This window comes from Oncorhynchus keta, chromosome 17, assembly GCF_023373465.1.
Source record: "Oncorhynchus keta strain PuntledgeMale-10-30-2019 chromosome 17, Oket_V2, whole genome shotgun sequence".
Classification (NCBI taxonomy): Eukaryota; Metazoa; Chordata; class Actinopteri; order Salmoniformes; family Salmonidae; genus Oncorhynchus; species Oncorhynchus keta.
The window spans coordinates 55,933,236-55,959,868 of NC_068437.1; the positions used below are offsets into that span (position 1 = coordinate 55,933,236).

Genomic DNA, 26,633 nt, shown 5'->3' on the forward strand with positions numbered 1-26,633 from the left:
GTTTCTACTGTTACTACTGCAGCTGTTTCTACTGTTACTACTGCAGCTGTTTCTACTGTTACTACTGTTACTACTATTTCTACTGTTACTACTGCAGCTGTTTCTACTGTTTCTACTGCAGCTGTTTCTACTGTTACTACTGCAGCTGTTACTGTTTCTACTGTTACTACTGCAGCTGTTACTACTGTTACTACTGCAGCTGTTACTACTGTTACTACTGCAGCTGTTACTACTGTTACTACTGCAGCTGTTACTACTGTTACTACTGCAGCTGTTTCTACTGTTACTACTGCAGCTGTTTCTACTGTTACTACTGCAGCTGTTTCTACTGTTACTACTGCAGCTGTTTCTACTGTTACTACTGCAGCTGTTACTACTGCTGTTTCTACTGTTACTACTGCAGCTGTTTCTACTGTTACTACTGCAGCTGTTACTACTGCAGCTGTTTCTACTGTTACTACTGTTACTACTGTAGTTGTTTCTACTGTTACTACTGTTTCTACTGTTACTACTGCAGCTGTTTCTACTGTTACTACTGCAGCTGTTTCTACTGTTACTACTGCAGCTGTTTCTACTGTTACTACTGCAGCTGTTTCTACTGCAGCTGTTTCTACTGTTACTACTGCAGCTGTTTCTACTGTTACTACTGCAGCTGTTTCTACTGTTACTACTGCAGCTGTTTCTACTGTTACTACTGCAGCTGTTTCTACTGTTACTACTGCAGCTGTTTCTACTGTTACTACTGCAGCTGTTTCTACCGTTACTACTGCAGCTGTTACTACTTTACTACTGTTAGCTGTTACTACTGTAGCTGTTACTACTGTAGCTGTTTCTACTGTTACTACTGCAGCTGTTTCTACTGTTACTACTGCAGCTGTTACTACTGTTACTACTGTTTCAGCTGTTTCTACTGTTACTACTGCAGCTGTTTCTACTGTTACTACTGCAGCTGTTACTACTGCAGCTGTTACTACTGCTGTTTCTGTTACTACTGTAGCTGTTACTACTGTTACTACTGTTACTACTGTTACTGTTTCTACTGTTACTACTGCAGCTGTTTCTACTGTTACTACTGCAGCTGTTTCTACTGTTACTACTGCAGCTGTTACTACTGTTACTACTGCAGCTGTTTCTACTGTTACTACTGCAGCTGTTTCTACTGTTACTACTGCAGCTGTTACTACTGCAGCTGTTACTACTGCAGCTGTTACTACTGTAGCTGTTACTACTGTAGCTGTTACTACTGTTACTACTGCAGCTGTTTCTACTGTTACTACTGTAGCTGTTTCTACTGTTACTACTGCAGCTGTTTCTACTGTTACTACTGCAGCTGTTTCTACTGTTACTACTGCAGCTGTTACTACTGCAGCTGTTACTACTGCAGCTGTTACTACTGTAGCTGTTACTACTGTAGCTGTTTCTACTGTTACTACTGCAGCTGTTTCTACTGTTACTACTGTAGCTGTTTCTACTGTTACTACTGTAGCTGTTTCTACTGTTACTACTGTAGCTGTTTCTACTGTTACTACTGCAGCTGTTTCTACTGTTACTACTGCAGCTGTTTCTACTGTTACTACTGCAGCTGTTTCTACTGTTACTACTGCAGCTGTTACTACTACTGTTACTACTACTGCAGCTGTTTCTACTGCTAGCTGTTTCTACTGTTACTACTGCAGCTGTTTCTACTGTTACTACTGCAGCTGTTTCTACTGTTACTACTGCAGCTGTTTCTGTTACTGTTACTACTGTTTTCTACTACTGCAGCTGTTTCTACTGTTACTACTGCAGCTGTTACTACTGTTACTACTGCAGCTGTTACTACTGTTACTACTGCAGCTGTTACTACTGTTACTACTGCAGCTGTTTCTACTGTTACTACTGCAGCTGTTTCTACTGTTACTACTGCAGCTGTTTCTACTGTTACTACTGCAGCTGTTACTACTGTTACTACTGTTACTACTGCAGCTGTTTCTACTGTTACTACTGCAGCTGTTTCTACTGTTACTACTGTAGCTGTTTTTACTGTTACTACTGCAGCTGTTTCTACTGTTTCTACTGCAGCTGTTTCTACTGTTACTACTGCAGCTGTTTCTACTGCAGCTGTTTCTACTGTTACTACTGCAGCTGTTTCTACTGTTTCTACTGTTACTACTGTTACTACTGCAGCTGTTTCTACTGCAGCTGTTTCTACTGTTTCTACTGTTACTACTGCAGCTGTTTCTACTGTTACTAATGTTAATACTGCAGCTGTTTCTACTGTTACTACTGTTAATACTGCAGCTGTTTCTACTGTTACTACTGTTACTACTGTAGCTGTTTCTACTGTTACTACTGTTACTACTGCAGCTGTTACTACTGTAGCTGTTTCTACTGTTACTACTGCAGCTGTTTCTACTGTCACTACTACAGCTGCTTCTACTGTTACTACTGTTACTACTGCAGCTGTTACTACTGCAGCTGTTTCTACTGTTACTACTGCAGCGGTTACTACTGTTACTACTGCAGCTGTTACTACTGCAGCTGTTACTACTGCAGCTGTTTCTACTGTTACTACTGCAGCCGTTTCTACTGTTACTACTGCAGCTGTTACTACTGCAGCTGTTTCTACTGTCACTACTGCAGCTGTTACTACTGCAGCTGTTTCTACTGTTACTACTGCAGCTGTTACTACTGTAGCTGTTTCTACTGTTACTACTGCAGCTGTTACTACTGCAGCTGTTTCTACTGTTACTACTGCAGCTGTTCCTACTGTTACTACTGTTACTACTGTTACTACTGCAGCTGTTACTACTGTTACTACTGCAGCTGTTCCTACTGTTACTACTGCAGCTGTTACTACTGCAGCTGTTACTACTGTTACTACTGCAGCTGTTACTACTGTTTCTACTGTTACTACTGTTACTACTGCAGCTGTTTCTACTGTTACTACTGCAGCTGTTACTACTGTTACTACTGCAGCTGTTACTACTGTAGCTGTTTCTACTGTTACTACTGTAGCTGTTTCTACTGTTACTACTGTTACTACTGCAGCTGTTACTACTGTAACTACTGCAGCTGTTTCTACTGTTACTAGTGCAGCTGTTACTACTGCAGCTGTTTCTACTGTTACTACTGCAGCTGTTTCTACTGTTACTACTGCAGCTGTTTCTACTGTTACTACTGTTACTACTGCAGCTGTTACTACTGCAGCTGTTTCTACTGTTACTACTGCAGCTGTTTCTACTGTTACTACTGCAGCTGTTTCTACTGTTACTACTGCAGCTGTTTCTACTGTTACTACTGCAGCTGTTTCTACTGTTACTACTGCAGCTGTTTCTACTGTTACTACTGCAGCTGTTTCTACTGTTACTACTGCAGCTGTTACTACTGCAGCTGTTTCTACTGTTACTACTGCAGCTGTTTCTACTGTTACTACTGCAGCTGTTTCTACTGTTACTACTGCAGCTGTTACTACTGCAGCTGTTTCTACTGTTACTACTGCAGCTGTTACTACTGTTACTACTGCAGCTGTTACTACTGTTACTACTGCAGCTGTTTCTACTGTTACTACTGCAGCTGTTACTACTGTAGCTGTTACTACTGTTACTACTGCAGCTGTTACTACTGCAGCTGTTTCTACTGTTACTACTGCAGCTGTTACTACTGCAGCTGTTTCTACTGTTACTACTGCAGCTGTTTCTACTGTTACTACTGCAGCTGTTACTACTGCAGCTGTTTCTACTGTTACTACTGCAGCTGTTTCTACTGTTACTACTGCAGCTGTTTCTACTGTTACTACTGCAGCTGTTTCTACTGTTACTACTGCAGCTGTTACTACTGCAGCTGTTTCTACTGTTACTACTGCAGCTGTTACTACTGTTACTACTGCAGCTGTTACTACTGTTACTACTGCAGCTGTTTCTACTGTTACTACTGCAGCTGTTACTACTGTAGCTGTTACTACTGTTACTACTGCAGCTGTTACTACTGCAGCTGTTTCTACTGTTACTACTGCAGCTGTTACTACTGCAGCTGTTTCTACTGTTACTACTGCAGCTGTTACTACTGTTACTACTGCAGCTGTTTCTACTGTTACTACTGCAGCTGTTTCTACTGTTACTACTGCAGCTGTTACTACTGCAGCTGTTTCTACTGTTACTACTGCAGCTGTTTCTACTGTTTCTACTGTTACTACTGCAGCTGTTACTACTGCAGCTGTTTCTACTGTTACTACTGCAGCTGTTTCTACTGTTACTACTGCGGCTGTTTCTACTGTTACTACTGCAGCTGTTTCTACTGTTACTACTGCAGCTGTTTCTACTGTTACTACTGCAGCTGTTTCTACTGTTACTACTGCAGCTGTTTCTACTGTTTCTACTGCAGCTGTTTCTACTGTTTCTACTGCAGCTGTTTCTACTGTTACTACTGCAGCTGTTTCTACTGTTACTACTGCAGCTGTTTCTACTGTTACTACTGCAGCTGTTTCTACTGTTACTACTGCAGCTGTTTCTACTGTTACTACTGCAGCTGTTTCTACTGTTACTACTGTAGCTGTTTCTACTGTTACTACTGCAGCTGTTTCTACTGTTACTACTGCAGCTGTTTCTACTGTTACTACTGTAGCTGTTTCTACTGTTACTACTGCAGCTGTTTCTACTGTTACTACTGCAGCTGTTACTGTTACTACTGCAGCTGTTTCTACTGTTACTACTGCAGCTGTTTCTACTGTTACTACTGCAGCTGTTTCTACTGTTACTACTGCAGCTGTTTCTACTGTTACTACTGCAGCTGTTACTACTGTTACTACTGCAGCTGTTACTACTGCAGCTGTTACTACTGCAGCTGTTTCTACTGTTACTACTGCAGCTGTTTCTACTGTTACTACTGCAGCTGTTACTACTGCAGCTGTTACTACTGTAGCTGTTTCTACTGTTACTACTGCAGCTGTTTCTACTGTCACTACTGCAGCTGTTACTACTGCAGCTGTTACTACTGCAGCTGTTTCTACTGTTACTACTGTTACTACTGCAGCTGTTTCTACTGTTACTACTGCAGCTGTTACTACTGTAGCTGTTTCTACTGTTACTACTGCAGCTGTTTCTACTGTTACTACTGCAGCTGTTTCTACTGTTACTACTGCAGCTGTTTCTACTGTTACTACTGCAGCTGTTACTACTGTTACTACTGCAGCTGTTACTACTGTTACTACTGCAGCTGTTTCTACTGTTACTACTGCAGCTGTTTCTACTGTTACTACTGCAGCTGTTACTACTGTTACTACTGCAGCTGTTTCTACTGTTACTACTGCAGCTGTTACTACTGTTACTACTGCAGCTGTTTCTACTGTTACTACTGCAGCTGTTACTACTGCAGCTGTTTCTACTGTTACTACTGCAGCTGTTACTACTTACTAGCTGTTACTACTGTTACTACTGCAGCTGTTACTACTGTTACTACTGCAGCTGTTTCTACTGTTACTACTGCAGCTGTTTCTGTTACTACTGCAGCTGTTACTACTGCAGCTGTTACTACTGTTACTACTGCAGCTGTTACTACTGTTACTACTGCAGCTGTTTCTACTGTTACTACTGCAGCTGTTTCTACTGTTACTACTGCAGCTGTTACTACTGTTACTACTGCAGCTGTTTCTACTGTTACTACTGCAGCTGTTTCTACTGTTACTACTGCAGCTGTTACTACTGTTACTACTACAGCTGTTTCTACTGTTACTACTGCAGCTGTTTCTACTGTTACTACTGCAGCTGTTACTACTGTTACTACTGCAGCTGTTTCTACTGTTACTACTGTTACTACTGTTACTACTGTTACTACTGTTACTACTGCAGCTGTTACTACTGTTACTACTGCAGCTGTTACTACTGTTACTACTGCAGCTGTTTCTACTGTTACTACTGCAGCTGTTTCTACTGTTACTACTGCAGCTGTTACTACTGTTACTACTGCAGCTGTTACTACTGTTACTACTGCAGCTGTTTCTACTGTTACTACTGCAGCTGTTTCTACTGTTACTACTGCAGCTGTTACTACTGTTACTACTGCAGCTGTTTCTACTGTTACTACTGCAGCTGTTTCTACTGTTACTACTGCAGCTGTTTCTACTGTTACTAGCTGCAGCTGTTTCTACTGCAGCTGTTTCTACTGTTACTACTGCAGCTGTTTCTACTGTTACTACTGCAGCTGTTACTACTGTTACTACTGCAGCTGTTTCTACTGTTAGCTGTTTCTACTGTTACTACTGCAGCTGTTTATACTACTGCAGCTGTTTCTACTGTTACTACTGCAGCTGTTTCTACTGTTACTACTGCAGCTGTTTCTACTGTTACTACTGCAGCTGTTACTACTGTTACTACTACAGCTGTTTCTACTGTTACTACTGCAGCTGTTTCTACTGTTACTACTGCAGCTGTTACTACTGTTACTACTGCAGCTGTTTCTACTGTTACTACTGTTACTACTGTTACTACTGTTACTACTGTTACTACTGCAGCTGTTACTACTGTTACTACTGCAGCTGTTTCTACTGTTACTACTGTTACTACTGTTACTACTGTTACTACTGTTACTACTGCAGCTGTTACTACTGTTACTACTGCAGCTGTTACTACTGTTACTACTGCAGCTGTTTCTACTGTTACTACTGCAGCTGTTTCTACTGTTACTACTGCAGCTGTTACTACTGCAGCTGTTACTACTGCAGCTGTTTCTACTGTTACTACTGCAGCTGTTTCTACTGTTACTACTGCAGCTGTTTCTACTGTTACTACTGCAGCTGTTTCTACTGTTACTACTGCAGCTGTTACTACTGTTACTACTGCAGCTGTTTCTACTGTTACTACTGCAGCTGTTTCTACTGTTACTACTGCAGCTGTTTCTACTGTTACTACTGCAGCTGTTACTACTGTTACTACTGCAGCTGTTACTACTGTTACTACTGCAGCTGTTTCTACTGTTACTACTGCAGCTGTTTCTACTGTTACTACTGCAGCTGTTTCTACTGTTACTACTGCAGCTGTTTCTACTGTTACTACTGCAGCTGTTACTACTGTTACTACTGTTACTACAGCTGTTTCTACTGTTACTACTGCAGCTGTTTCTACTGTTACTACTGCAGCTGTTACTACTGTTACTACTGCAGCTGTTACTACTGTTACTACTGCAGCTGTTTCTACTGTTACTACTGCAGCTGTTTCTACTGTTACTACTGCAGCTGTTTATACTGTTACTACTGCAGCTGTTACTACTGTTACTACTGCAGCTGTTTCTACTGTTACTACTGCAGCTGTTTCTACTGTTACTACTGCAGCTGTTACTACTGTTACTACTGCAGCTGTTTCTACTGTTACTACTGCAGCTGTTTCTACTGTTACTACTGCAGCTGTTACTACTGTTACTACTGCAGCTGTTTCTACTGTTACTACTGTTACTACTGTTACTACTGTTACTACTGCAGCTGTTACTACTGTTACTACTGCAGCTGTTACTACTGTTACTACTGCAGCTGTTTCTACTGTTACTACTGCAGCTGTTTCTACTGTTACTACTGCAGCTGTTTCTACTGTTACTACTGCAGCTGTTTCTACTGTTACTACTGCAGCTGGTACTACTGTTACTACTGTAGCTGTTTCTACTGTTACTACTGCAGCTGTTACTACTGCAGCTGTTTCTACTGTTACTACTGTAGCTGTTTCTACTGTTACTACTGCAGCTGTTACTACTGCAGCTGTTACTACTGTTACTATTGTAGCTGTTTCTACTGTTACTACTGCAGCTGTTTCTACTGTTACTACTGCAGCTGTTACTACTGTTACTACTGCAGCTGTTACTACTGCAGCTGTTTCTACTGTTACTACTGCAGCTGTTTCTACTGTTACTACTGCAGCTGTTACTACTGTTACTACTGCAGCTGTTTCTACTGTTACTACTGCAGCTGTTACTACTGTTACTACTGCAGCTGTTACTACTGTAGCTGTTTCTACTGTTACTACTGTTACTACTGTAGCTGTTTCTACTGTTACTACTGCAGCTGTTTCTACTGTTACTACTGCAGCTGTTTCTACTGTTACTACTGCAGCTGTTACTACTGTAGCTGTTTCTACTGTTACTACTGTTACTACTGTAGCTGTTTCTACTGTTACTACTGCAGCTGTTTCTACTGTTACTACTGCAGCTGTTTCTACTGTTACTACTGCAGCTGTTTCTACTGTTACTACTGCAGCTGTTTCTACTGTTACTACTGCAGCTGTTTCTACTGTTACTACTGCAGCTGTTTCTACTGCAGCTGTTTCTACTGTTACTACTGCAGCTGTTTCTACTGTTACTACTGCAGCTGTTTCTACTGTTACTACTGCAGCTGTTTCTACTGTTACTACTGCAGCTGTTTCTACTGTTACTACTGCAGCTGTTTCTACTGTTACTACTGCAGCTGTTTCTACTGTTACTACTGCAGCTGTTACTACTGCAGCTGTTTCTGTTACTTGCAGCTGTTTCTGCTGTTACTACTTACTACTAGCTGTTTCTACTGTTACTACTGCAGCTGTTTCTACTACTACTGCAGCTGTTTCTACTGTTACTACTGCAGCTGTTTCTACTGTTACTACTGCTGTTACTACTGTTACTACTGCAGCTGTTACTACTACTGCTGTTATTACTTCTGCTGTTACTACTACTACTACTGTTACTACTACTACTACTGTTACTACTACTACTACTATTACTACTACTACTACTGTTACTACTACTGCTGTTACTACTACTACTACTACTACTACTGCTGTTACTACTACTACTACTACTACTACTGCTGTTACTACTACTACTACTGCTGTTACTACTACTACTACTACTGCTGTTACTACTACTACTACTACTACTGCTGTTACTACTACTACTACTACTGCTGTTACTACTACTACTACTACTACTGCTGTTACTACTACTACTACTACTACTGCTGTTACTACTACTACTACTACTACTGCTGTTACTACTACTACTACTACTACTGCTGTTACTACTACTACTACTACTACTGCTGTTACTACTACTACTACTACTACTGCTGTTACTACTACTACTACTGTTACTACTGCTGTTACTACTACTACTACTACTACTGCTGTTACTACTACTACTACTACTGCTGTTACTACTACTACTACTACTACTGCTGTTACTACTACTACTACTACTACTGCTGTTACTACTACTACTACTACTACTGCTGTTACTACTACTACTACTACTGCTGTTACTACTACTACTACTACTGCTGTTACTACTACTACTGCTGTTACTACTACTACTGCTGTTACTACTACTACTACTGCTGCTGCTGTTACTACTGCTGCTGTTACTACTACTTCTGTTACTACTGCTGCTGTTACTACTGTTACTACTGTAGCTGTTTCTACTGTTACTACTGTAGCTGTTTCTACTGTTACTACTGCAGCTGTTACTACTGTTACTACTGCAGCTGTTTCTACTGTTACTACTGCAGCTGTTTCTACTGTTACTACTGCAGCTGTTTCTACTGTTACTACTGCAGCTGTTTCTACTGTTACTACTGCAGCTGTTTCTACTGTTACTACTGCAGCTGTTACTACTACTGCTACTACTACTGCTGCTACTACTACTACTACTACTGCTGTTACTACTACTACTACTGTTACTACTACTGCTGTTACTACTACTACTACTGCTGTTACTACTACTACTACTACTACTACTACTACTGCTGCTGTTACTACTACTGCTGTTACTACTACTACTACTGCTGTTACTACTACTGCTGTTACTACTACTACTACTTCTGTTACTACTGCTGCTGTTACTACTACTGCTGTTACTACTACTACTACTGCTGTTACTACTACTGCTGTTACTACTACTACTACTTCTGTTACTACTACTTCTGTTACTACTACTGCTGTTACTACTACTGCTGTTACTACTACTACTACTTCTGTTACTACTGCTGCTGTTACTACTGTTACTACTGCAGCTGTTTCTACTGTTACTACTGCAGCTGTTTCTACTGTTACTACTGTAGCTGTTTCTACTGTTACTACTGCAGCTGTTTCTACTGTTACTACTGCAGCTGTTACTACTGCAGCTGTTACTACTACTGCTGCTACTACTACTACTGCTGCTACTACTACTACTTCTGTTACTACTGCTGCTGTTACTACTGTTACTACTGTAGCTGTTTCTACTGTTACTACTACTGTTGTTACTACTACTGATGTTGTTACTACTGCTGTTACGACTACTACTGTTGTTACTACTACTGCTGCTGTTACTACTGCTGTTACGACTACTACTGCTGTTACTACTACTACTGTTACTACTGCTACTGTTGTTACTACTACTACTGTTACTACTACTACTACTACTACTGTTACTACTACTGCTACTGTTGTTACTACTACTACTGCTGTTACTACTACTGCTGTTACTACTACTGCTGTTACTACTACTACTACTGTTACTACTACTGCTACTGTTGTTACTACTACTACTGTTACTACTACTGCGGTTACTACTACTACGGTTACTACTACTACTGTTACTACTACTACTGTTACTACTACTGCTGTTACTACTACTGCTGTTACTACTACTGTTATTACTACTACTGCTGTTACTACTACTGTTATTACTACTACTACTGTTACTACTACTACTGTTACTACTACTACTGTTACTACTACTACTGTTACTACTACTACTACTACTGCTGTTACTACTACTACTACTGCTGTTACTACTACTACTACTACTACTGTTACTACTACTACTACTGTTACTACTACTACTACTGTTACTACTACTACTACTGTTACTACTACTACTGTTACTACTACTACTACTACTACTGTTACTACTACTGCTACTGTTGTTACTACTACTACTGCTGTTACTACTACTGCTGTTACTACTACTGCTGTTACTACTACTACTACTGTTACTACTGTTACTACTACTGCGGTTACTACTACTACTGTTACTACTACTGCTGTTACTACTACTACTGTTACTACTACTGCTGTTACTACTACTGCTGTTACTACTACTGCTGTTACTACTACTGTTATTACTACTACTACTGCTGTTACTACTACTACTACTGTTACTACTACTACTACTGTTACTACTACTGCTGTTACTACTACTGCTGTTACTACTACTGTTATTACTACTACTACTGCTGTTACTACTACTACTGTTACTACTACTACTGTTACTACTACTGCTGTTACTACTACTGCTGTTACTACTACTGCTGTTACTACTACTGCTGTTACTACTACTACTGCTGTTACTACTACTGCTGTTACTACTACTTCTACTGTTGTTACTACTGCTGTTACTACTACTACTACTACCACTGCTGTTACTACTACTTCTACTGCTGTTACTACTACTTCTACTGCTGTTACTACTACTACTACTACTACTGCTGTTACTACTACTACTACTACTGTTACTGCTACTACTACTGTTACTACTACTACTACTGTTACTACTACTACTACTGTTACTACTACTACTACTACTGTTACTACTACTACTGCTGTTACTACTACTACTACTGTTACTACTACTACTACTGTTACTACTACTACTGCTGTTACTACTACTACTGCTGTTACTACTACTACTGCTGTTACTACTACTACTGCTGTTACTACTACTGCTGTTACTACTACTGCTGTTACTACTACTACTACTGTTGTTACTACTACTACTACTGTTACTACTACTGGAAAAAGTAAACAGTCATACTTGAGTAAAAGTAAAGATACCTTCATAGAAAATGACTTGAGTAAAAGTGAAAGTCACCCAGTAAAATACTACTTGAGTAAAAGTCAAAGTATTTGGTTTTAAATATACTTAAGTATCAAAAGATGTATAAATCATTTCAAATTCCATATATAAAGCAAACTAGACGGCATAATGTTCTTGTTTTTTTTTACATTTATGGATAAGCAGAGGCACACTCCAACACTCAGACTTGATTTACAAACTAAGCGTGTGCTTAGTGAGTCTGCAACACCAGAGGCAGCAGGGATGACCAGGGTTGTTTTCTTGATAAGTGTGTGAATTAGGAACGAAACATCTCAGGGATTTTTATCAGGAGGCCAAAGGTGACTTTAAAACCGCTAAGAGTCTAATGGAGACTAGTCAGGATCGAGGGAAAGATGAACGGAGCAAAGTACAGAGAGATCATTGATGAAAACCTGCTCCAGAGTGCTCAGGACCTCAAACTGGGGCGATGGTTCACCTTCCAACAGGAAAACGACCCTAAGCACACAACCAAGATAACGCAGGAGTGGCTTCAGGACAAGTGTCTGAATGTCCTTGAGTGGCTCAGCCAGAGCCCCGACTTGAACCTAATCGAACATCTCTGGAGAGACCTGAAAGTAGCTGTGCAGTGACGCTCCCCATCCAACCTGACAGAGCTTGAGAGGATCTGCAGAGAAGAACGGGAGAAACTCCCCAAATACAGGTGTGACAAGCTTGTAGCATCATTCCCCAAGAAAACTCAATGCTGTAATCGCTGACAGAGGTGCTTCAACTAAGTACTGAGTACAGGGTCTGAATACTTATGTAAACGTGATATCAGTTTTCTATTTTTTGTACATTTGCTAAAATGTCTAAATACCCGTTTTTGCTTTGTCATTATGGGGTATTGTGATGTCATTATGGGGTATTGTGATGTCATTATGGGGTACTGTGTGTTGGCTGATGAGGGGGAAAAAAACAATTGAATCCCTTTTAGAACAAGTCTGTAACGTAACAAAAATGTGGGAAAAAGTGAAGGGGTCTGAATACTTTCTGAATGCCCTGTAAAGTGTTTATTAGTTGGCAGGAGTCTTTAGTTCACAACATTGTTTTCATGCATTTCAATTTAACTTAAGACTTTTTCTGGTAGATGTTTCCTAACACCCCCTTGTTTCAGCCGTTTGACCACAAATCGAAGCCTTTGCTTATACTTAATTTTTAGGATGGACAATATGGTTAAAAATGTATATATGCCTTAATAATCAACAATAACAGAAATATTGACTCTTCGCTTTCATTTGACATTCAATTTGACATGCTCTTGTGAACTTCACGTTGGTGCTCGTAGAAATGAAACACAGTAGAAGATATAGTTGTGGCAATACTGTGTATTTATATGTCTGGTTATGTAAGTAGGCCATGTCATCTGATGTATGTTATCTGAATTTTTATTTTATTTTATGATTTAATTAGGCAAGTCCGTTAAGAACCAATTCCTATTTACAATGAAGGCCTACCAAAAAGGCCTCCTTGCGGGGACGGGGTCTGGGATTCAAAATAAATGAATAAAATAGAAATATAGGACAGAACACACATCACGACAAGAGACAGACAACACTACATAAAGAAAGACCTAAGACAACAACATAGAAATTGCATGTCAATTTCTCTATGGGATATTAAAAGTATACCAATCTATTCTAAAGCACAGTCAATCACATTAGGACAGACCATTAACTGACCTGGATATGCCTGATGATGATGATATATATGTGACCTGGCATTATCTGATTGGCTGAGAGGTGGATATCACCTACAGCATTAGTTAGGCAGCATTGAGCATTTCACTGGTAGCCACGGCAACTATATAGCCTGGAACTCAAACTGATATACTCCCATCGACCTGGTGAAGTGAAACGGTAAATATCAGTTCAGATTCCAAGCTAGACACTACAGGCAGAGTCAGATTGCATCTTGCTGCAACCACAATAGTGCTAAGAGCTTTTGTTCTGCACAGCTCCATGTGTTGCTCAAGCTAGGCACCAGTCCGCAAGTCAGGGTAACAGTTTCGCTCATTTAGTTCCATCCGGCTCAATTCTTTCCTTCACTGGTTTGTTTGCCATTTGACTATTCTGTCTGTTGTTTAGCTCCATCCGGCTACAAAGGAGCTCTCTGTGTGTGAGAACTGCAACTCTGTATGCTGGCTATTGTTTATAGAGAGGGTCAGAGCCAGAGGTCAGTGACCTAACTGGGAGAACTACTGCCTTGGCCCAAGGCGACCATTTTCTCTCTAAGACTGACACACACACTATTGCTTGGCCAAAGGGTATTATATGAACCTGAGTTAGTTCCTGTGAGTGTGAATGCTTTTTTAAAAAATGTATGTGCAAGCTCAGCTGAGTAAGACTTCCCATGTATTTATTACGCCATAATTAACTTGAAATTTAAAAGGATACCAAACAGCAATACACCATCATCCTCAAATACAAATGAGTTGTTAAAGCCCTATTTCAGCCAAGTCCTCCAAAAGAGCCCAAAAACAAAGGCCGCCCACTGTCTCTACAAGCCCACTGTCTCTACAAGCCCACTGTCTCTACAAGCCCACTGTCTCTACAAGCCCACTGTCTCTTCAAGCTGCTGCCCACTGTCTCTTCAAGCTGCTGCCCACTGTCTCTACAAGCCCACTGTCTCTACAAGCCCACTGTCTCTACAAGCCCACTGTCTCTACAAGCCCACTGTCTCTTCAAGACCACTGTCTCTTCAAGACCACTGTCTCTACAAGCCCACTGTCTCTACAAGCTGCTGCCCACTGTCTCTACAAGCTGCTGCCCACTGTCTCTACAAGCTGCTGCCCACTGTCTCTACAAGCTGCTGCCCACTGTCTCTTCAAGCCCGCTGTCTCTACAAGCTGCTGCCCACTGTCTCTTCAAGCTGCTGCCCACTGTCTCTTCAAGCCCACTGTCTCTACAAGCTGCTGCCCACTGTCTCTACAAGCCCACTGTCTCTACAAGCTGCTGCCCACTGTCTCTACAAGCCCACTGTCTCTTCAAGCTGCTGCCCACTGTCTCTACAAGCCCACTGTCTCTACAAGCCACTGCCCACTGTCTCTACAAGCTGCTGCCCACTGTCTCTACAAGCTGCTGCCCACTGTCTCTTCAAGCCCACTGTCTCTACAAGCCGCTGCCCACTGTCTCTTCAAGCCCACTGTCTCTACAAGCCCACTGTCTCTACAAGCCCACTGTCTCTACAAGCTGCTGCCCACTGTCTCTTCAAGCCCACTGTCTCTACAAGCCCACTGTCTCTACAAGCCCACTGTCTCTACAAGCTGCTGCCCACTGTCTCTACAAGCCCACTGTCTCTACAAGCCCACTGTCTCTACAAGCTGCTGCCCACTGTCTCTTCAAGCTGCTGCCCACTGTCTCTTCAAGCCCACTGTCTCTACAAGCCCACTGTCTCTACAAGATGCTGCCCACTGTCTCTACAAGCCCACAGTCTCTACAAGCTGCTGCCCACTGTCTCTACAAGCACACTGTCTCTACAAGCTGCTGCCCACTGTCTCTACAAGCTCACTGTCTCTACAAGCTGCTGCCCACTGTCTCTACAAGCTGCTGCCCACTGTCTCTACAAGCTGCTGCCCACTGTCTCTACAAGCTGCTGCCCACTGTCTCTTCAAGCCCACTGTCTCTACAAGCCCACTGTCTCTACAAGCTGCTGCCCACTATCTCTACAAGCCCACTGTCTCTACAAGCTGCTGCCCACTGTCTCTACAAGCCCATTGTCTCTACAAGCCCACCGTCTCTACAAGCTGCCGCCCACTGTCTCTACAAGCCCACTGTCTCGACAAGCTGCCGCCCACTGTCTCTACAAGCCCACTGTCTCTACAAGCTGCCGCCCACTGTCTCCACAAACCCACTGTCTCCACAAGCCCACTGTCTCTACAAGCCCACTGTCTCTACAAGCTGCTGCCCACTGTCTCTTCAAGCCCACTGTCTCTACAAGCCCACTGTCTCCACAAGCCCACTGTCTCCACAAGCCCACTGTCTCTACAAGCCGCTGCCCACTGTCTCTACAAGCTGCTGCCCACTGTCTCTACAAGCTGCTGCCCACTGTCTCTACAAGCCCACTGTCTCTACAAGCTGCTGCCCACTGTCTCTACAAGCTGCTGCCCACTGTCTCTACAAGCCCACTGTCTCTACAAGCTGCCGCCCACTGTCTCCACAAGCCCACTGTCTCTACAAGCCCACTGTCTCTACAAGCTGCTGCCCACAGTCTCTACAAGCCCACTGTCTCGACAAGCCCACTGTCTCGAAAAGCCCAATGTCTCGAAAAGCCCACTTTCTCTACAAGCCGCTGCCCACTGTCTCGACAAGCCCACTGTCTCGACAAGCCCACTGTCTATTCAAGCTGTTGCCCACTGTCTATTCAAGCTGTTGCCCACTGTCTCTTCAAGCTGTTGCCCACTGTCTCTTCAAGCTGTTGCCCACTGTCTCTTCAAGCTGTTGCCCACTGTCTCTACAAGCCCACTGTCTCGACAAGCCCACTGTCTCGACAAGCCCACTGTCTCGACAAGCCGCTGCCCACTGTCTCGACAAGCCCACTGTCTCGACAAGCCCACTGTCTCTACAAGCCCACTGTCTCCACAAGCTGCTGCCCACTGTCTCCACAAGCCCACTGTCTCTACAAGCCCACTGTCTCTACAAGCTGCTGCCCACAGTCTCGACAAGCCCACTGTCTCCACAAGCCCACTGTCTCCACAAGCCCACTGTCTCTACAAGCCCACTGTCTCTACAAGCCACTGCCCACTGTCTCTACAAGCCCACTGTCTCTACAAGCCGCTGCCCACTGTCTCTACAAGCTGCTGCCCACTGTCTCTACAAGCTGCTGCCCACTGTCTCTACAAGCCCACTGTCTCTACAAGCCCACTGTCTCTACAAGCCCACTGTCTCTACAAGCCCACTGTCTCTACAAGCCCACTGTCTCTACAAGCTGCTGCCCACTGTCTCTTCAAGCTGCTGCCCACTGTCTCTTCAAGCTGCTGCCCACTGTCTATTCAAGCCCACTGTCTCTACAAGCCCACTGTCTCTACAAGCCCACTGTCTCTACAAGCCCACTGTCTCCACAAGCCCACTGTCTCTACAAGCTGCTGCCCACTGTCTCTACAAGCCCACTGTCTCTACAAGCCGCTGCCCACTGTCTCTACAAGCTGCTGCCCACTGTCTCTACAAGCTGCTGCCCACTGTCTCTACAAGCCCACTGTCTCTTCAAGCCCACTGTCTCTTCAAGCCCACTGTCTCTACAAGCTGCTGCCCACTGTCTCTACAAGCTGCTGCCCACTGTCTCCACAAGCCCACTGTCTCTACAAGCTGCTGCCCACTGTCTCGACAAGCCCACTGTCTCGACAAGCCCACTGTCTCTACAAGCCGCTGCCCACAGTCTCGACAAGCCCACTGTCTCGACAAGCCCACTGTCTCGACAAGCCCACTGTCTCGACAAGCCGTCTCTTCCCCACTGTCTCGACAAGCCCACTGTCTCGACAAGCCCACTGTCTCGACAAGCCCACTGTCTCCACAAGCCCACTGTCTCTACAAGCCCACTGTCTCCACAAGCCCACTGTCTCCACAAGCCCACTGTCTCCACAAGCCCACTGTCTCCACAAGCCCACTGTCTATTCAAGCAGTTGCCCACTGTCTATTCAAGCAGTTGCCCACTGTCTATTCAAGCCCACTGTCTCTACAAGCCCACTGTCTCCACAAGCCCACTGTCTCCACAAGCCCACTGTCTCCACAAGCCCACTGTCTCCACAAGCCCACTGTCTCCACAAGCCCACTGTCTCTACAAGCCCACTGTCTCTACAAGCCCACTGTCTCTACAAGCCCACTGTCTCCACAAGCCCACTGTCTCCACAAGCCCACTGTCTCTACAAGCCCACTGTCTCTACAAGCCCACTGTCTCTACAAGCCCACTGTCTCCACAAGCCCACTGTCTCCACAAGCCCACTGTCTCTAAGCAACTGTCTGCTGCCCACAGTCTCTACAAGCCCACTGTCTCTACAAGCCCACTGTCTCCACAAGCCCACTGTCTCCACAAGCCCACTGTCTATTCAAGCAGTTGCCCACTGTCTATTCAAGCAGTTGCCCACTGTCTATTCAAGCAGTTGCCCACTGTCTCTACAAGCCCACTGTCTCTACAAGCCCACTGTCTCTACAAGCCCACTGTCTCTACAAACCCACTGTCTCCACAAGCCCACTGTCTCCACAAGCCCACTGTCTCCACAAGCCCACTGTCTCCACAAGCCCACTGTCTCCACAAGCCCACTGTCTCTACAAGCCCCACTGTCTCCACAAGCCCACTGTCTCCATTCAAGCCCACTGTCTCTACAAGCCCACTGTCTGCCCACTGTCTCTACAAGCCCACTGTCTCCACAAGCCCACTGTCTCCACAAGCCCACTGTCTCCACAAGCCCACTGTCTATTCAAGCAGTTGCCCACTGTCTATTCAAGCAGTTGCCCACTGTCTATTCAAGCCCACTGTCTCTACAAGCCCACTGTCTCTACAAGCCCACTGTCTCTACAAGCCCACTGTCTCTACAAGCCCACTGTCTCTACAAGCCCACTGTCTCTACAAGCCCACTGTCTCCACAAGCCCACTGTCTCCACAAGCCCACTGTCTCCACAAGCCCACTGTCTCCACAAGCCCACTGTCTCTACAAGCCCACTGTCTCCACAAGCCCACTGTCTCCACAAGCCCACTGTCTCCACAAGCCCACTGTCTCCACAAGCCCACTGTCTCCACAAGCCCACTGTCTCCACAAGCCCACTGTCTCTACAAGCCCACTGTCTCTACAAGCCCACTGTCTCTACAAGCCCACTGTCTCCACAAGCCCACTGTCTCTACAAGCCCACTGTCTCTACAAGCCCACTGTCTCTACAAGCCCACTGTCTCCACAAGCCGCTGCCCACTGTCTCTACAAGCCGCTGCCCACTGTCTCTACAAGCCCACTGTCTCTACAAGCCCACTGTCTCTACAAGCCCACTGTCTCTACAAGCCCACTGTCTCTACAAGCCCACTGTCTCTACAAGCCCACTGTCTCTACAAGCCCACTGTCTCTACAAGCCCACTGTCTCTACAAGCCCACTGTCTCTACAAGCCCACTGTCTCCACAAGCCCACTGTCTCCACAAGCCCACTGTCTCCACAAGCCCACTGTCTCCACAAGCCCACTGTCTCTACAAGCCGCTGCCCACTGTCTCTACAAGCCCACTGTCTCTACAAGCCCACTGTCTCTACAAGCCCACTGTCTCTACAAGCTGCTGCCCATTGTCTCTACAAGCCCACTGTCTCTACAAGCCCAGTCTCTACAAGCTGCTGCCCACTGTCTCTACAAGCCCACTGTCTCTACAAGCTGCTGCCCACTGTCTCTACAAGCTGCTGCCCACTGTCTCTACAAGCCCACTGTCTCTACAAGCTGCCGCCCACTGTCTCTACAAGCCAACTGTCTCTACAAGCTGCCGCCCACTGTCTCTACAAGCCCACTGTCTCTACAAGCTGCTGCCCATCCACCCCTACAGATAACATGTTTCTGGTCTGTCGATGCTAAAGGCCCTGTGACACCCTCTTCAGAAGCAGTCCGTTTACCCTCTGCGGGCTCGGCCATTCCCTCTGCCACTCTATTTTGGCCCCTTGTACCTAACAGGCATAATGCAGCCTTTCTGTGAGCTCAAAAGGAGAGAAGGAGAGGGGGGAAAGGCGAAGGGAGATGAGGACAGAGCGCAGGCTGTGTGGGAGGATGTCTGGTGGTTCTGACAGCTGCTGCTATTGCACCCAGCGAGCCAAAGGAAGTGGCAGAGAGAGCGAGAGAGATAGAGAGGGGCAGAGAGAGAGAGAGGGGCATAGAGAGAGAGAGGGGCATAGAGAGAGAGGGGGGCCTAGAGAGAGAGAGAGGGGGCAGAGAGAGAGAGGGGGGCCTAGAGAGAGAGAGGGGCCTAGAGAGAGAGAGGGGCCTAGAGAGAGAGAGGGGCCTAGAGAGAGAGAGGGGCCTAGAGAGAGAGAGGGGCCTAGAGAGAGAGAGGGGCAGAGAGATAGAGAGGGGCAGAGAGATAGAGAGGGGCAGAGAGATAGAGAGGGACAGAGAGAGAGACGAAGAGAAAGAGAGACGAAGAGAAAGAGAGAAGGGCGAATAATGGTGACTTCCCATCACCATCACATTCCCATGTTCACACAAAGCAACAATACTGAGTTGGAGTCATGGTTATAGGGTTTAAAACACTGCCTTACTATAAGGCTGAGCCTAAGTATTGGATTCACACCAATATTTCAAATCACGCAATGAGATGGAAAACGTCTGAGCTTCAGTTCCTTGAACTGTGTCATCCGTTAGGCTGTGTGACTCGGCTACTGTACAAAAATGTGACTGTTTCCCAAATAGCATCCTATTCTCTACACAGTATACCGTTTTTTTTTTTTTTGGGGCAGAACCCTAAACAGGCCCCTACAACTCAAGATTCTGACCAACCAATCCCTCTTCAACTATGATAAACAGCAGCCAATACCTGTGGTTTTGGAAGATGCCGAGTGAGTAAGAACACACGATGCAAACAACTATATTGTTATAAGTGTTCTTCAGAGGTCCACTCATGAATCCGGATCTGTCCATTTTATTTGTTTGACTAACAAAAATAAAAGGCGAAATGACTCTGCGGTCCATTTCAGAACACAGTAGTATAGCAGCGGATGTTGCAACAATTTTAACATCTTACCTATCAAATGGAACAAAACGTCAATCGATACATCTCTATTAGAAGAACGCAGAGGTGGCAAACACGTGGATGGAATAGATGTCAGAGACAGTTGTAATATACATTCAAGTCAGTTAAAACGATTCCCCCAAAAAATAAATAATGGTGATGCAGTCAATTGTTCTTGAGCTTGATGAAAAACAACACGGCGAAGTCTCAACCGTCGAGCGATATAACCATCGAAACAACTCAACCCAGTCACAAAACGAGTGAGATGAAGCACAGTGTTCCTGGAAATTAATCCGACTGTGAAAACTAGCTAAATGAATGCACAAAACTTCAAATCGTGCTCCTGCGCCGTTTTTGTCGGCCTTAGTAGTACGAAATGCACGTAGTTAGCCAAGAGGGTCAATGAGCGCAAAGTTCAGAACGTTGAAGATAGAAATGTATTGCATTTATCATTAGAACATTGTTGCCGAGAACTGTAGCAGTTCTAGATGTTGAATTGCTATCTGCAACGTTCTGCGTGTTCCGCCCCTACCGTGAGCCCTTGCACTACGCATGCGCGCGTTGGACAACACTCTGCAGTCCATGAAAGTACAATAGCTACTCAAAAATACCAAATTAAAATATGACCCACCCCATCACGGAAATTAATACATAACAGATTGCTCTGCTTCTCGGATAATTTTTCATTATTTTTAACAAAGGAAAATATCCTTAGATAAAAAAAAAATTAAATCGTCTTTAATGTATCATAGAGATGCATCTATTGACATTTTGTTCCGTTTGATAGATAAGATGTGAAAAAGCGTTACATTGTTTCTACATCCGCTGCAACACTATTGCGCAAGTGAACAGCAAACCCGGTTTTAAAAAAACATAAAGCAACGCCTCTCCCCTATTGGACCTAGATCGTTTAATGTGTATGTATTGATATGTACGTGTGCCTTTCTGTATTTATTAGTTTTATTTCTGTAGTTCTGTCCTTGAGCTGTTCTTGTCTATTGATGTTCTGTATTATGTCATGGTTCATGTGAACCCAGGAAGAGTAGCTGCTGCTTTTGCAACAGCTAATGGGGATCCTAATAAAATACCAAACATGTATTACAAATGGCTGAAATAAAGTAAGCAATGAGTGAGTTAAATCAACCTTTTTATTTTTGTTAATTTTCTCATGACAAAAAAAAATAATCCGTATGTGGACAATGAGCTCAGAATAACAATTGACATTTGAGGATTGTCCATCACCCCAGAATAATACGTAATCCTCAACGAGACAGTTCATCCAGGCCAATTTAGCCAGGAAACCATCTTTATTCACAGCATGGTGGTTACTACTCCGGAAGCTGGCGCCTTTCCATTGTGGCTCATTCCATTGCCTTAACTCTGTCCACGTGAAAACCAATTAATGCCGACATTCACAAGGCCTTTGTATAAAATGTTTTACAAAATACTATATACCCTGTAACTCAACAAAGCATGCTGTTATGGCCCCCTGGTGGACCAGATGGGAATAAATCAATCATTCCATATTGGTCAGATGAGTTTGAGTTTACCTTACAATACAAAGTAACTAAGTAGACCCTGATCAAACGTAGGGCACTAAATCATATAGACCCTGATCAAACGTAGGGCACTAACTCCTACACCCTGTAGGAGTCACCCTCCGCCAGATGACCCCTGTAGGATCACAAATTGAAATAGAAATGTGCTCTCCTTTCTTCAGGAAACTATAATGAGACCAAAATGAAACAGGTGGATTTAAAAATATCGTACCCACTATCTCGTACCCACTATCTCGTACCCATTATCTCGTACCCATTATCTCGTACCCATGTCGTATTCACTATCTCGTACCCATGTCGTATTCATTATGATCAACAATGTATGAAATGATCGTAGAGCAGCACTCCTACACTGAGACACGTTATGAATCTGGGCCCTGAACTGAATCCCCTTTTTAAAAAACACTGAGGATTGCTTAAAATCACCATAACAATCAAATGTTATTCCTAAAGTCCCAGACATATTGCCATGAGCTTTAGGAGTGGTATCCCAGACCCAGATTAGTTTAAAAAGCACAATGGAGATTATCCATGGAATAATTAATTAATTTCAGCCAAGGACTAGGCTTAATCTGTATCCAGGAAAGCAGCCCCTATGGTTTGAATAGAAATTCAATTGATTTGCTACTCCTTTCTCAAAAGGCAGGTAGACCCACCGAGAGGAGGCCGGTCGACCCACCGAGAGGAGGCCGGTAGACCCACCGAGAGGAGGCCGGTAGACCCACCGAGAGGAGGCAGGTAGACCCACCGAGAGGAGGCCAGTAGACCCACCCGAGAGGAGGCCAGTAGACCCACCCGAGAGGAGGCCAGTAGACCCACCCGAAAGGAGGCCAGTAGACCCACCCGAGAGGAGGCCAGTAGACCCACCCGAGAGGAGGCCAGTAGACCAACCGAGAGGAGGCCAGTAGACCCGCAGAGAGGAGGCCAGTAGACCCACAGAGAGGAGGCCAGTAGACCCACAGAGAGGAGGCCAGTAGACCCACCGAGAGGAGGCCAGTAGACCCACCGAGAGGAGGCCAGTAGACCAACCGAGAGGAGGCCAGTAGACCAACCGAGAGGAGGCCAGTAGACCCACAGAGAGGAGGCCAGTAGACCCGCAGAGAGGAGGCCAGTAGACCCACAGAGAGGAGGCCAGTAGACCCACCGAGAGGAGGCCAGTAGACCCACAGAGAGGAGGCCAGTAGACCCACAGAGAGGAGGCCAGTAGACCCACAGAGAGGAGGCCAGTAGACCCACAGAGAGGAGGCCAGTAGACCCACAGAGAGGAGGCCAGTAGACCCACAGAGAGGAGGCCAGTAGACCCACAGAGAGGAGGCCAGGCCAGAGAGACCCCCACAGAGAGGAGGCCAGTAGACCCACAGAGAGGAGGCCAGTAGACCCACAGAGAGGAGGCCAGTAGACCCACAGAGAGGAGGCCAGTAGACCCACAGAGAGGAGGCTAGTAGACCCACAGAGAGGAGGCCAGTAGACCCACAGAGAGGAGGCCAGTAGACCCACAGAGAGGAGGCCAGTAGACCCACAGAGAGGAGGCCAGTAGACCCACCGAGAGGAGGCCAGTAGACCCACCCACCAGAGGAGGCCAGTAGACCCACAGAGAGGAGGCCAGTAGACCCGCAGAGAGGAGGCCAGTAGACCCACCGAGAGGAGGCCAGTAGACCCACAGAGAGGCCAGTAGACCCACAGAGAGGAGGCCAGTAGACCCGCAGAGAGGAGGCCAGTAGACCCACAGAGAGGAGGCCAGTAAACCCACCGAGAGGAGGCCAGTAGACCCACAGAGAGGAGGCCAGTAGACCCACAGAGAGGAGGTCAGTAGACCCACAGATGAATTAGGGATGAAGTCTGGAGCACGAGACTACTACAGATATAATCCCATTCATAATCACATTTGGCCATTGGGGGGGGGGGGATAATCTGTAATCTGACGTTGTTGGTTAATTAAATGAACATACATTTTTTTTAAAAAGTGTTGGAAAAGAGTGAGGGTTTGAGCGGTCAACCAACCCGTATCTACAGATTGAGCTGTCCTCCCCCGTCCGCCACACACTACTCAACAAGGACCCAGAGAAACTATTAGGCCTACCCATTCTCTGGAGGAAAAACAAAAATAAAAACATTTAAAAATGTGTTTGATCCTTGACAACAATAATCTCACAGCACCTTTTAAACGAGGCAGTTGATAGTCTAGCTGCTCTTCTAAAAAACATGAGAGCTTGGGACCAAGGTTTCATCTGCATTTTGGTCAAATTTGAGTTATTGCCATAACCCTTGTTCTCTTACCTGTCCTCCACCTATATAGTAAGTGATATATATACTATATATATACTATATAATATAGTATATAGTACTCTTAAGTACCCCAATTCATGTTGTTAAATTCAAAAGAATACAATATTTAAAAAAAAAATGCTGACACCATTCAAACCCTCTGAACTTTCAAGCCAATTACCTCAATCATATTCACGCAGGTTGAACCTTATAGTCCCAAACGGTGGACTTGGAAAGATCTGTTAACCACAGGGCAGGCACACAGCATGACTTTAGGGCACTCCCATGAAAACCACTGACAAAAGTTAGTGAGGACAAGCCCTTTTAACTGTGTGTAAACAAGATTCATTCACACGGTTTGAAATGTAATTGATACCAACGATAACTAGCATAATAAAGACATATATCCTCTTATTCTAATAAAGACATATATCCTCTTATTCTACTAAAGACATATCCTCATATACCCTCTTATTCTAATAAAGACATATCCTCATATATCCTCTTATTCTAATAAAGACATATCCTCATATATCCTCTTATTCTAATAAAGACATATCCTCTTATTCTAATAAAGACATATCCTCTTATTGTAATAAAGACATATATCCTCTTATTCTAATAAAGACATATCCTCATATACCCTCTTATTCTAATAAAGACATATCCTCTTATTCTAATAAAGACATATATCCTCTTATTCTAATAAAGACATATCCTCATATACCCTCTTATTCTAATAAAGACATATCCTCTTTGCATAGCAGTCACCTCAAATGCAGGTAGTAGAATGATGCAAATTGTAGCATAGTTTTAAAGACTGATTGACATTTGGTTTAGGCGAGTGTAAAGACTGTCCAAAGAAAGTCCAGGAGGCAGAAGATAAAGAGGACCACGTCAAGTGAGTCCATCTCACTATTTTACATACCAAAGAAAGCAGACATCTTGCAGGTAACATTTTTTGCATGAGTGTTTTCACACAACTTTCACTAAAAGGAGAGGACGTAATAGGTGGAGTCTTTGTACTGAGCAAAACATCCCTTCAACCTGTCCTCTGCCAACGGGCTCAGGCCGTCCTCGGCCAACGGGCTCAGGCCGTCCTCGGCCAACGGGCTCAGGCCGTCCTCGGCCAACGGGCTCAGGCCGTCCTCGGCCAACGGGCTCAGGCCGTCCTCGGCCAACGGGCTCAGGCCTGTTCTTCATCATACTGTAGTACCAAGACACCAACAGAGAGTGATCTGAGGCACCATCTTACACTCATCGCATTATCAGAAAATAGCATGCCATGACATTACCATGACAACCATTACTTAGCAGAATAACATTATAGAACATGTTTTACTTCTGCAGGGATACAGAACATAAACAAAACCACCAAGACAATTGTTTTCCGAGATCACATCTAACAAAGTAAACCTGTTGCCCTGAGACGTGGCTGTAGATGGTATTTCCTGGGGGGAGGTCTCCAGTTTCTCCAACACTGAGATGGTATTTCCTGGGGGGGGTTTCTCCAACACTGAGATGGTATTTCCTGGGGAGGGGGGTCTCCAGTTTCTCCAACACTGAGATGGTATTTCCTGGGGAGGGGGGTCTCCAGTTTCTCCAACACTGAGATGGTATTTCCTGGGGGGGGGTGTCTCCAGTTTCTCCAACACTGAGATGGTATTTCCTGGGGGGGGTCTCCAGCTTCTCAACACTGAGATGGTATTTCCTGGGGGGGTCTCCAGTTTCTCCAAAACTGAGATGGTATTTCCTGGGGGGGGTCTCCAGTTTCTCCAACACTGAGATGGTATTTCCTGGGGGGGGTCTCCAGTTTCTCCAACACTGAGATGGTATTTCCTGGGGGGTCTCCAGTTTCTCCAACACTGAGATGGTATTTCCTGGGGGGGGGGTCTCCAGTTTCTCCAACACTGAGATGGTATTTCCTGGGGGGTCTCCAGTTTCTCCAACACTGAGATGGTATTTCCTGGGGGGGTCTCCAGTTTCTCCAACACTGAGATGGTATTTCCTGGGGGGTCTCCAGTTTCTCCAACACTGAGATGGTATTTCCTGGGGAGGGGGTCTCCAGTTTCTCCAACACTGAGATGGTATTTCCTGGGGGGGGTCTCAGTGTCTCCAACACTGAGATGGTATTTCCTGGGGGGTCTCCAGTTTCTCCAACACTGAGATGGTATTTCCTGGAGAGGGGGGTCTCCAGTTTCTCCAACACTGAGATGGTATTTCCTGGAGAGGGGGGTCTCCAGTTTCTCCAACACTGAGATGGTATTTCCTGGAGAGGGGGG

General features: G+C 44.7%; 1 protein-coding gene across 1 annotated transcript in view; it reads right to left on the reverse strand.

The window, feature by feature from the left end:
- LOC118374167 (tyrosine-protein kinase CSK-like) overlaps nucleotides 1–21,009 on the reverse strand; it is a 54,866-nt gene extending 33,857 nt beyond the window's left edge. The window contains exon 1 of the mRNA XM_052466677.1: nucleotides 20,540–21,009. The gene's annotated coding sequence lies outside the window, so the exon portion shown is untranslated. The remainder of the gene's footprint in view (nucleotides 1–20,539) is intronic.
- Nucleotides 21,010–26,633: the final 5,624 nt, after the last annotated feature.